This window comes from Cloeon dipterum, chromosome 4 (genome assembly GCF_949628265.1).
Source record: "Cloeon dipterum chromosome 4, ieCloDipt1.1, whole genome shotgun sequence".
NCBI classification, from domain to species: Eukaryota; Metazoa; Arthropoda; class Insecta; order Ephemeroptera; family Baetidae; genus Cloeon; species Cloeon dipterum.
The window spans coordinates 21140934-21153076 of NC_088789.1; the positions used below are offsets into that span (position 1 = coordinate 21140934).

A 12143-nucleotide genomic window follows, 5' to 3' on the forward strand; every position below is an offset into this window, starting at 1 on the left:
AATCGCCGAGCAGGAAGTGAAATCCGCGTGTCTGCCTTTTTCCCTTTCGCACCACTTGTTTACATTTATAGAAACAGGTTGCTCGCTACCCGCTCCAACGTTGCGGGGAAAATTCGATTTTCATTCGATTTTCCGTCGAATCAGATTAGCAAAAACACACCTGAGTGTTTCGCGGAAGAAAGCAGGAAACTTTGCAAGAAATAATGTCTGTTATTAGTTTTATGATCTCTAAAAGTTAAGCAAAGTCCATTCCTTGGAAAATGTTATGAAATTTTAATGTGACAGCATTATTATACAGTTCCACGGATGAATTCCATGATGTCAAATTAAATAGAGTACTGTAACGCCAGGAAAAATTCTTGTTGCCAAACTGTCCTTGATGTTCAAATTAATACCAAAGTTTGCTGAGATAGTACGATAAATTGACGAGAAGATTGGTTGCAAAGTAAGCACATAAATGTTTTTAAAATAGCGAGCACTCTGTCTTCCTCCTCGAATTATTATTTTAATTCAAAATAAAAAGTTTGCTTGGAAAAATTCTATTGGGTAGATTTCGACGAGAGAAATCGAAATACACTAAATGAAAATACAGCAGATTTTGAGAAAATTTGCAAGGTTCCTTTTTTAAACGCAGAAAATTCCTCTTCTACATATATTGCATATAGTTTCAACTGCCAACGATCCAAATCATTTTCAATTTATTTCTACATACTCTATATCAATCAATGACAATTTAAATCTTCTAATAGATTCATAAACCTGCTCTAAAGGACGATACGATTCAAGTGACTCTACCGACAAAGCAGGCTAAGTAGAGCACGTAGGCGTCGCGATCAATAAAATAAATGCACAGGACAACTGGTCCAGCACGGCATCTCGCAGAGCAAATAAAACAGCATCCTCGACTGCACTGCTCTAGATGCTGAAAAATGAGCGGCGGAGTGACACTTTTTGCACTAGAAACTCAATTTTTCACTTGGCTCTCTGTGTGACTGATTAGAGGCGCAGCTTGGTTAGACTCGAGTTCGTTCACAACAGATGCGCAGGAAAGCAACAAAAAAGGCGAGGGCAGCTGGGAATTAAACAATATTCAGGGCTAATCTGCACCTCCAACTCCCAGGCACGTAGCAGTCACACAAAAGTGTGAAATTTTGCCTGCTGATGCAATAAAACGGTCGGCAAGCACGCTCTCCTTTTGTTGCCTGGCCCGTTACGTTTTAAATTTATTATTTCTCCTTGAGACGCACTTTACCACTTTTATCTCTTTAATGGATAGTTTTCTCGCTGCCTCTCGCCGTGCGTTTTTTCACCTTGGCCAGATTTTTCCGCCTTTGCAAGCGATCAATTCAATTGAATAGCTCCCATCGGCGGCTGCTTTGGGGAAAGCTGACGAAGAATCGCATTGCCAGTAAATCAAGTGCACTGCGTGTAGAGCTGTGCGTTTCACATTTTGAACCATTTTTCTGGCCACGAAGTAATATTTTTACGCCGGTTTCTCCCGATAGCTTCTTATTTTTCTTTCTTTTTTTTCTTAATTTTCCAATGAAAGTGGAGCTTTACAGATCGACAATAAATAAAATTTTGCATTTAGCTGTAGCAACAATGTTTGTTTGAGTCTATTTTAGTGGAATTTAGCAACAGTTAATCTATAAATGTGCAGTTGTGAGATCAGGACCAAGCATATAACAATTAAATTTCAGATTTGACTGAATTACTCGAAAAATCAAACGTTCTGTCATATATTTTCACTTGATAACGTTTCCTGTCGTATAGCAATCTATCCCATGGTGTACGATTTATGAGGCGCAATTACCTTCCAGTTAAATAAATCCTGATTTTATTTGCATCCAAACTTCGGAGTCGATTCCTCGAATTTTTTCGTTTCTTTTCCTGCGAAAATTTTTGCCTTCCTTTCGGTAGAGAGTATTTCAAGGAAAGGCAAATAAGATTTTCTCAATTTTTCTGCACAGATTATCTTTAAATAATTTTGAAGATACAATTGGAATGGTTTGATATTTTATTGATTTTTCTTTATAAACCATGAGTGGCAAAAAGGCGCAGCCCTAGCTACAAGAGAAATTGACGAGTTGGATCGACCCACGCATCATTCCGTGATTGCGAAATTTGATTCGGGTAAGAGGGGAAAACGTCGATTGCAGCAAATTTTCACAGGATTCCCTGAGGGCCGCCCCCTACCGAAAATAATCGCTGATGGGGAGGCAATAATGAGGCGGAGAGCGATAGTCTCTTGAGACGCGCCGTTGGTATGCGATGCGCTGGCCAAGATTGTTGATTGTGTGTGTGTATAGTGCAGAGATTGTCGCTGCTTGCTAATCCAATCACGGACTTTTGTGCGGTTTGCCTGTTGTGTCGAGAAACACACAGCCTTTTAAGTTAATAGTGGCCCACTCTGGTGGAAAAGCTTGACGCGCAGACGGCAGCGCACGGCTTCCTTTCCCATCCCCGTCTGCGATTTATCGGCGAGGTCAAGGGAGAGAAATGGCGAATTGACGGCGCGCGCGGTGACCCACCCAATTGATGCTGCCGCCGATGTCACTTCAGCCAGAGGCCATCCAAATGGAAAATTGTCTCACGGACAAACCCCTTTACTCCGAGCGAATGCCCTGCGGACCCGATTTCATCGTTGATCACGCCCAGAGTGTCACTCCGGAGGCATGTGCTCGGAAGAAGGAATCGGCAGCTTTTGCTAATTTCAGACGCGCGCCTTGCGCCTTGCTTAAAAGTGCCTCTTTCTCATTGCAAATTCTACTCGGCACAGCCATGTTTCAAACGACGCCAGCGTTTTTTTGCATAACTGATTCGCGAAAAACAGCCGAGATCACGTTCGTGTCCGACGGAGACCGGGGGTGCTGCCGGCGGACCCCTCGACCCCGACTTTTCTCGGTGCGCGTCACGATGTGACCTGGATGTGACACAGTTGCGATGAGCCGCAATTAGCCACACAGCACGGACTTTTGATACGGACAAGAAAAGGACGTGAAAATGGTCGGAAGGCAGGCGAAAAAAAGGAAAGATGTGTATGAAAGAGCAGGCAAGGCGCTCAGCTTCCATCAGACCGACGCCACCGCATTTATTTTTACCCTAGGGCGCTCTCGCGCTGAAATTTATTAGCGAGAGACTGCGTCTTTCTTTTTTGTTGGCTTCATTAAGACCCGGGATGATTCAATTTGGCCGCGAAATGGAAACTGCCAGCTTACACGAAGGTGCAATATGTATGAGGAAGAAGGATGGAATATTTTTCGATTTTCTGGCACGGCCGTCGTTTCAGCTTTGTGGTTAAACTCCGGAGTATGATGCTAAGGCAGAAAAATTGACTAAAAAACTGTCAAAGTGTTTCCCCGAAATCAAAAAACTTTTTACAGCAATTTTTAGTTAGAATATTGGTAAAACGTAATCGTTTCACTGTTTTTTGCTTACATTTAAGACATAAACAACCACTCGAATAAATGTTCGCACTGATTTACAGCTTCGCACTTTTAACCTCCAGAAAAATTACTGACAATTTTTGACGCAATTGATTTTTAACTTTTAAAAAGTAAGTCTTTATTTAGATAATAAATAATTCAAATTTTAAAAGATGCAACATGTGAAAAATTTGGAAGGACTTTTGGCCTCCATTTTTTTAGCACATTATTCGAGAAAATTAGGCAAACATTGCAAAATTTTGACTCACAAGAAAAATCATCCTAATCTTGTAGGTTATTCCGGAAAAAAGGGCCGTGAAAAAACAGATGGAAAGAACTGCAACCCCTGCTCGACTCTCAAGTCATACCTCTCAATTACTCTAGAGACTGCAAGATTGAGGCCTCATCACCATTTCTTAAAACAACTAGCTGTTGCATGCAAGACATTATCAGCAGTCTCAGGATGAAAACAAACTTGCAAGTTCGTCTGCCTAATAAAAGTTGCGGCTTATTTATCCAACTCACGTGGGGGCTGTTATACGGCTTTATAAACACACGTACAACTTTGTTAAAAGCGGCCGCCAGAATAGCGCACAGTCAAACTCGTGTGTACCCTTCATCCCTGCAGCTGATTAGCTTCCCTCACACGAGCATAATTAATTTTCCGTGGCCAGCCGCTTACAATGCAATTCCGCGAAATAAAACATGAGCGGCTCGGGGGAAGCTCTAGTATCAAGGAAAAGAGCAGCCGGTGCGCGCGAGCGCCAAACAAAAGGCTTAATTCGAGCTGCCAGAGCCACTGTCTGGGTGCAGCATCTCGGGTGCCACTCAATTAGCCCCGAAGATTAGCCTCAGCGGCATGTGTTTCTCATCCCGATTTTCCTTGCGCATGTGTGACAAGCGGGGGCCATTCCTGTCAACGCCGTGGATTATGCCCAGTGTTTCCAGTCGACAAAATGTTTCCACTGATGCACAAGTGCGGTGGTGGACGCATTAATCAAACTCTCGCAGCATTGGATTAGAGAGGTTGAATTAAAATGGTGCGGCAAACAAGGGACGCCTTTGAATTAAAACAACATGAAATGAATAGAAGAGCTTGCAGGATTATACGAATTGGGCATGCAACAATGTCAAAACAGGCAAATTCTCATTTTCTCCTACAGAGAGCAGAGGAATGAGGAAATTAATGTTGCAACAATTTCACGATTAGCTCGAATATTTGCTTCATTCGGTTGTAAACCATATAAAAAAGACATTGATGGCATGTCCGATAATCAATAGATTTTCATTACCCGGCAATATTCATATTTTTGCCTTTCGTGCATATCAAACATTGTCGTTTCGAATTACATTCGAATTTAACTTCACACGAACATTTCCCAGCGGTAATTTCCATTCGTTCGCAATGATCACTGGAATGGTAGGAATTGATTACATTTGCCATCGAGAATAAACAACGCGAATGGCGTGTGCTGCAGTACTTATCAGCGTGGTATGTATTACAGTACAAAACTGTTTTCTATACTACACACACGTGCGCGGTTGTGAACGGTGAACTAACAATAAAACCGCAAATACATCCGCGAAACGTAATTTAAACTAACCGCGTGCGTCAAAGGATCCACTTTGCCGTGCACATATTTGGCTGCCAAAGAGAGTTCTTTTCTAAATGAATGCGTGAGCGGTTTTAATTTATTCCTGCGCGCCGTGTTATAAATATTGCCCGTAGAGAAGTTCACGCTCGGTGCGGCTCAAACTCACTTGGCTGTGCAAATACACGTTTAGCAATCGAGTACAAATTTAATATTGAATCAACACAGCAGTCGTCTACGCCAAATTTTGCTTACGTTTGGCAGATTTTAATTAGACGCTCGGCGGCACGCATATTAAGCAGCTTTCCCAGATAATTCCCAGCAGCTGCAGCCGCTGCGGTCGGGAGCCGCATGCAAATATTGGTTGCAGCGATTCGGAACTCAGTAAATATCGCGAATTAATTAATTTGGAACATCACGAGCGTATTTTTCAGGTACGGGCTTAATTAAAAGGCAGCCAGGCTCTCCCTAAATTTCTTTCTTCCTCTCGCAATAATTATTGCCGCTCCGCTCCCCATGATCATCGCTATCAAAGCAAAATAAACGAAGGCAATCGAAATAAAGGCGGATCATTAATTCTGCGTCTGCAGTTGCAACGATCCGGCCGGACGTGAGAGATCGGCACGTGCCCTTAATTTCCACACGTGGCCTGCTAATGGAGTGCTTTCGATACGCGTCCACTCCATTGTCGCAACAACAACAACGACGTACATAGTGTCGCACGATTCCATTTGCTGAATGAGTAATTTCCTCGCAATTTATTCCCATGACAATGAATTGATCCCCGAGCAACGCACAAAAGCATCAGAAACGTGTGTCGTCCGACTGCTATACTTTTCACGTGCGGTCAGAGAGAAATTTATTCGATTCGAGTTTTTTAACATCTCTAGACAGCAAGTGTGAACGAATATTTAGGAAAAGTAAAATTTATGTCTAAAAATCGATCGACTATTGTATTAATAGACTAAATTTACTCTAGAAAAAATTAAACTCATTAAGATCAAGATTTTTCTGAACCTACATTAGATTTATTCCTAAGAAGGGCTCAAGAAACACAAAAATAGTATTTTTGAGGAGCCTAGCCTATAGTAAAGTCTTGTAAATGTGGCAAAAATCGTTTTAAGAAGGAAAATTTAACTATTTTGGTCTTAAATCAATTTGAAACTCTCAAGGAGAGAGGTTTTCCAGACAGTTTACATTGAGTGGGAAAATTCTCGAGTTGTAAAATATTTTGTATCATTATTTGCTCTAAATTATGCTAATCTGCTAATTTTAATCCAACTGTAGTTTTTGACAGTGTAAATCGTTACAAATATTGATCCCTCTTTTATTTTCATAAAGAAAAATCGGAAAAAATCCATGGTTGGGGTTTTACTGACACATATCGCGTGTTTTTCATACACATGAGAGTTGGCGAGTGAATAAACTTGCCACCGTCGCTCTTGCGAGACGTAATGGTTTATCGTCGCTCGCAGGTTGCATTTTACCTTTCATCGCGGCGGCGAAGCCTCCCAGCTAACACCACAGAATGTGTAATATTTCAGAGCTAGTGTGCGTTCGCCGTCGTGCAGAAAAAAAAATACGCGAAGCTCACACTGCAAGATGTGCGGTACGCGGCTCGCCTCTAGATTTATTAAAAAATATGGAGCTCACCTTGCACGCTTGCTCGTCGCGTATAAAATATATACTTGTTGTACTGAAGGAGTTTTTCTTATATTACACCCTTAAAAAGTTTCATATATTCTGGCTGCGTGTGCGTGTTATTATACGGCGCGCGCTGTTGCTTCCGTGGTTCTGGCGGCACGTTGTTTTTCTCGCAGTAATTTATTAATAAAGAAGCCCACTCAGCCTACCAATCTCCAGTGCAGCGATAAATCACCCCGGCCGAAACTAAACAACGCGACCGCCGGCCCTTTTCCGCATCAGATAAACGGACAGTTTTCGCAAATTGCTCCGGAATTTGATAAAATCAGCTACTTCCAAACGCAAGGAAATGTTATCCTTTTTAGCCAAATTAATTCTCCAGCCCGAAGCCCTGTTTATTTGCTGTTTACGAATTTCAATGCGAACAGGCTCTGCGTTGAAGTGGCCTAATCAAAAGCGAATTTATTGACCAGTCGGCGAGGCACATTCAGCTCGGAATCGACTGCTGCCTGCCCACCGCACGTTCCGAGGATGCAAATTGAATTTCAATTGTTTGGTGGAAAACTGTCGGCGTACGCGTGTATCAGCCAAATCGGCGCCCCACACACACACACACATATGGCTGCAAGCTAAGCAAATTAATTTGATAAGCAGATTAAATTTTGGCGCACAGCTACTCGATTGGCTCGTGTTCAATTTATTCTCCGCGGGCGAGAATGTCAATTTCCAATGCCGTGCTAATGGAATTTTTGCTTTTCAGTTCGACTGATTCCGCGTACGCGGCTCAGGGATTAAATTAAAGTGCACGCCAACCACTTTGAAGTGTGTTGATACGTGAATCGGAAAAATCCCGCAGCAAAATACAAAATAAAATTCCCCAGTGGAGCATGAACAATGAAGCATCAATGCCTTATCGATCCAGTGTTTTGGGTTGGATGAGATGAATTAATATCTCTATAAATATTGTTCAACCACTTCTCTGCATGTTGCTGGAGTTTTCAGCGGGAAGAGAAAAACCCACGCGTAGCTGAAATTTCTTGCTTAACTCTTTTTTTGCTTTAAGTGGATTGATACAAGTCAACAGCTTAAAATAATAAAAAATAAATTTTGTGATAGCTGATAAATGTACCTGACTATTATTAAAATTGAAAAAAAACTGTCAGGAAAAGTTTTGGAATGGCAATTTTTATTTCCACAAATTAAAACGTTTCGAGCGAAAGTTTGCTGCTTCTAACAAGGAAATTGCGGAAATTGCAAAGCTGTCTTGGGTAGGAGACGGAAGTTTTGAATGAGGAAAAGGTCCAAATGCATTTTTAACGCAAATAACATTAGCCACACAGCAGACGGACGGATGGCTTCACTTTTCCTCCCGCCTGCAGCAGGGTGCCATCTGCGCGCATAGAGACGTAGGCGGCAATTTTTCCAGACTGGAAAAATGGCAGTTCTACGCGGCACGCCGAAATAAGCGTTATAGCGAGCTGTACACACACACGCGGCGCAGTGCAATAAAACAGTGGAAATCCATTAAGAACGGTGGCGAGAGTGAGTGAGTGAGCGAGAGGGCCACTGATGCGCGCCTCTTTTATTTGCAACCGTAATGTGCCCGCTCCGGAATGCGTCTCGCATTCTCCAGATTTATTCGCGTCTTCTGCTTTACTACCCATAAAAGGATTTTTGCCACGAGTATCATCAATCTATATCAGCGTTGCAAATCTGTTCGCCAAATTCCGCACCCCCAATCCCGGCCAAAAAGAGATGTGTTGCTTTGCGTTGCAGCTATAATCGTCAAAATATAATCAAAAAGAGCAGAAAATGGGAAAAAAGACTGTCTTCTGGAAGTTTTCACAGTAATAAGTAAAAAAGGATTTATCTTAAACTCTTGTAATATTTCTTAAATGTATGACTTGAAGAGGAAGGGTAAAAAATTATTATAATTTTTCCCCAGTTTAAGATCTTGACGCAATTTTATTTCACTTTTTTTAATTTGAGTTTATATGCAAATCGAAAACGGTTTAAACTGTTGATATTACGACTAAAGGGAGTAAGAATCCCTATTATAATTGTTATTATATGCTGGAAATTGTTTCATCCATTAAATTTTATGATTTTAAGTTTGATTATGACTATTATATGACCAATAATTTCAATTAAATCAATTTCCTAACCCTACGAAAAATGCAAGTTTAGGAAAACAAATTTTTTGCTGATTTTCCTGGAAAATGGACGAAAAACCTGCACATCTTGATATCAGTTATAGTTTAAAGGAACTCATGCCAGGCCGGTTGTACATTTTTTGGAACAGATAAAAATCGACCTGTTCTCCCTCGAGAAAACTCATCGGAAAATTGATATCCGGTGCACATGTGCGCGAGTGTATTTCGTTTGATTGATTAGATTGCACTACCTCAGTGCTCGCAGCAGCTTTGGCATTCTAATCCGACAGTTTATTTTATTGTGAGCGGCACTGCTTGCAGGCGCAGCACTTCCTTTTCATGCACGACGTCAAATCGGAATTTCGATTACACATAGCCTGGAGATGAAGAAGGCGTGCGCTGTAATTAAAATCTAGAGAAATAGTTGCAAAGGAAATTCATCTGTGCAGGCCGAGAGATAGTGCGACTCGATTTCCTGCTCGCGCCGTTAATAAGAAAGGGTTGCATGATGAGAGCAATAAGAGTAAATTACGTTAAGAAGAATGGGGTGGCACACGGCGTGTTATCTTAGTGCCAAAGAGCGATTTCAAAAATTTAACGCGCTGCTGCGAGGAAGTCAATTAAAAACGCGACGCGAGACGAACACGTCGGTATCGATTTTCGTGGAATGAGAAGTTGCGCTGCGCCACGACGGGCGACAAAACAGTCGGAAATTCGCAACAGACAGGATATTAAATTCATCACTCCTCCGAAACGTCTGCTGGCTCATTGCACAGCACCCTTTTTCGGAGGCCCCGCATCGACAAATAATTCTGGATTGGCAAAAGTTTATAAATCGTCCGAAGCGAAATTCCGTTGGCGCTGCCATTTTTTTTTTAGCAAAAGCCATTTCTGGTGGCGGTAGCGAAATGCAAACTTTTTTGCTATCTCGCTCACCAGCCAGGTTTATAAACAACATAAACGTTTTGCTTGCTCGGCTCTGTGTTGCCTGACTCTCAAGGGCACCGTGTAGTTATCAGCAGCGAGGTCCTTCGGGGGCGCACTTTTATGTTGGAGCGCTCAATGCACTGGTGCAAAATAAATCTGAAAATTCGCTGCGAAACGCAAGGGGCAGCAGGTATACGCATAAAACTGTTTAAAATGAGTGTAAATCGCATCGATGTGTTCAGGGAAATTAAATTTTAAAGCCCAGCTGCTCGGGGATGGGGAGTTTCAAACGGGGATGAGCTGCAGCAGGGGCTGAGCCGGTGAGTGAAAATTTATTCGTAATTCGACCGTGTATCAGGCAACACAACTTCATTTTGTCTCTGTTTTGGGGGTTGCAAATGGAACAAAATTACCTCTGAGCTTTGAAATTTACCTCTCAGAGGGATTCTAAACTTTTGTTATATTTTTTTGTAATTTTGATTTGACTAGCACGTTGGCTATTATTTATAAGGAATTCCTAGTAGTGTTAAGACAATCGAAGATATTTGATCATTTCGGGAATCTGCTGGGATAGGTGCCACTTGCTGGTTTTTGCACCTTTCTAGTGGCTTTAGGGATAAATGTCTCGGTTCGGGGTGGCGAAGGATGGCCACATTGGGCACAAGCTCCTCTGCGGCCACTCAGGCCCCATATTATCCGCTCGACGGTGTCTTTGAGACCTACTAAAATTATTTAGTAATCCCATCAATGATTATTTTGTATTCTCAACAGGATAGCAATTTTATCAATCTAACTCAGTGTGTTGTAAGTGCAGAAGATTAACGCTTCTCCTCTCTCCGACCCGCAACTTGCCGATAAATCATTTGATGACTTTCCTCCTGCGGCCCACTCAGAGATCTGGCTTTGATTGATTTAACCCGATTGAAACTCGGCCGGATCGTGTGACAAACTCCGAGAGCGTCATTGCCACGGCGTTTCACGGAGTCTCCGTCGCCGCACTTGACCATTAATCTTTTAATCTGGGTCCTAATCCGAGCACCCATTACGCCCGCACTAATGAAAAGCACCAGAGTTGCGTCGCCGGCTCAAAACAACCTGTTCGAAAGGGCTTTGCATCTTGCATGAGTCACGAGCAATTACAGAATTCGCTGCCCCGACATTTTACGGGGCGATAATAATTATAACGTGGTGAGGAAAAATAAAAATGCAGGCTCCTCGGGCGAGACAAGGCACTTTAAGGGGATGCACACACGGGGGTGCGGTAGCTCCGCCACAAAAATGCATTAATGGTATTTCTCTACGCTTTTTAAGCGCTCGCTGTATACATAAAAAATACCTACACACACATATAAGGCAAAGGCATTTTTATTATAAGCGCGTATAAAAAGAAGGAGCCCAGGTATTATGAGCGTGCACACACACACACAAAATGTAATTTAAGATAAAACTGCCTCGTGGCCCGACCTGCGCCTGCACCCCCTTGCTTGTCCTCTTTAAAAAGATGCTACCCATGCGTAATAAAAAGTGGCACAGCCCACCGGATTACGGTGCGGCGGGGGCGAATTTAAACGGCCGCCGCCGGACAGAGCGCGTTTAGAATTTATTTGGAGCTTAATAGGATGTTGCCTCTGTGTATTACTCGGTATGGGGAGTGACCAAATGGCACTGACATAATTGAAATCGGAAGAAAAGTATGTGCTGGGGTGGATGCGAGTAAAAAGGAATTTTCCTTTCCCCCGGCCATTTCACTGGCTTTCTTAAACTTTTGCAATTGCAGTCGCTATATAGATTACACTGCATCAACTCTAATCATTGGGGCTGTTCAGTTGGATGAGAGTAACAGCTTGTTTGTTACAAACTCGATTTTTACAACTCGAATTAACAAAATTCAAAAGTACAAAAATTGATTTTATAAAATATTTGTTAAAAAAAGCAATAAATGGAATCAATAATTTCTCCGCTAGTGTGCCGGTCAGTTTCAAAATAATTCGAGAAAATTTATTCAATTAAAAATATAATAATGACCAGTGCAGAATCTATTTAATTATTTTTTCTCAGCAATAGTTTTTTTAACTGTCTCATTACTGATCATTTACGCTATTTTCTCTTTTCCATCGTTTGAACATCGTTTTTTGAACATTTTGTCTTTAATCCATAATTATCTGTCTTATGAAATTGGAGCTGCACTTGAACAAACTAAAAAAAGACGGTAAAAATCCATTTTTAGCAAGAAGTGGTGCTCTTGTGAGAAAAGCCTTCAAATTGAATCCAGTGAACATTAGGCCGAAGTTCGAGGAGACTGTGCTTTTGAAGCCGCCATAAGAAACGTGGCTTCATTAGCAGCAAATGAAGCAGAAAGCTGCGTGATTTGGAGCCGAGGGTTAAACCCCTTAAATCCGCCA

General features: G+C 41.9%; 1 protein-coding gene across 2 annotated transcripts in view; it reads right to left on the reverse strand.

The window, feature by feature from the left end:
- The window catches only part of LOC135942096 (protein amalgam), a 200174-nt gene that overhangs the window by 96564 nt on the left and 91467 nt on the right, over positions 1-12143 (reverse strand). The window lies entirely within an intron of this gene.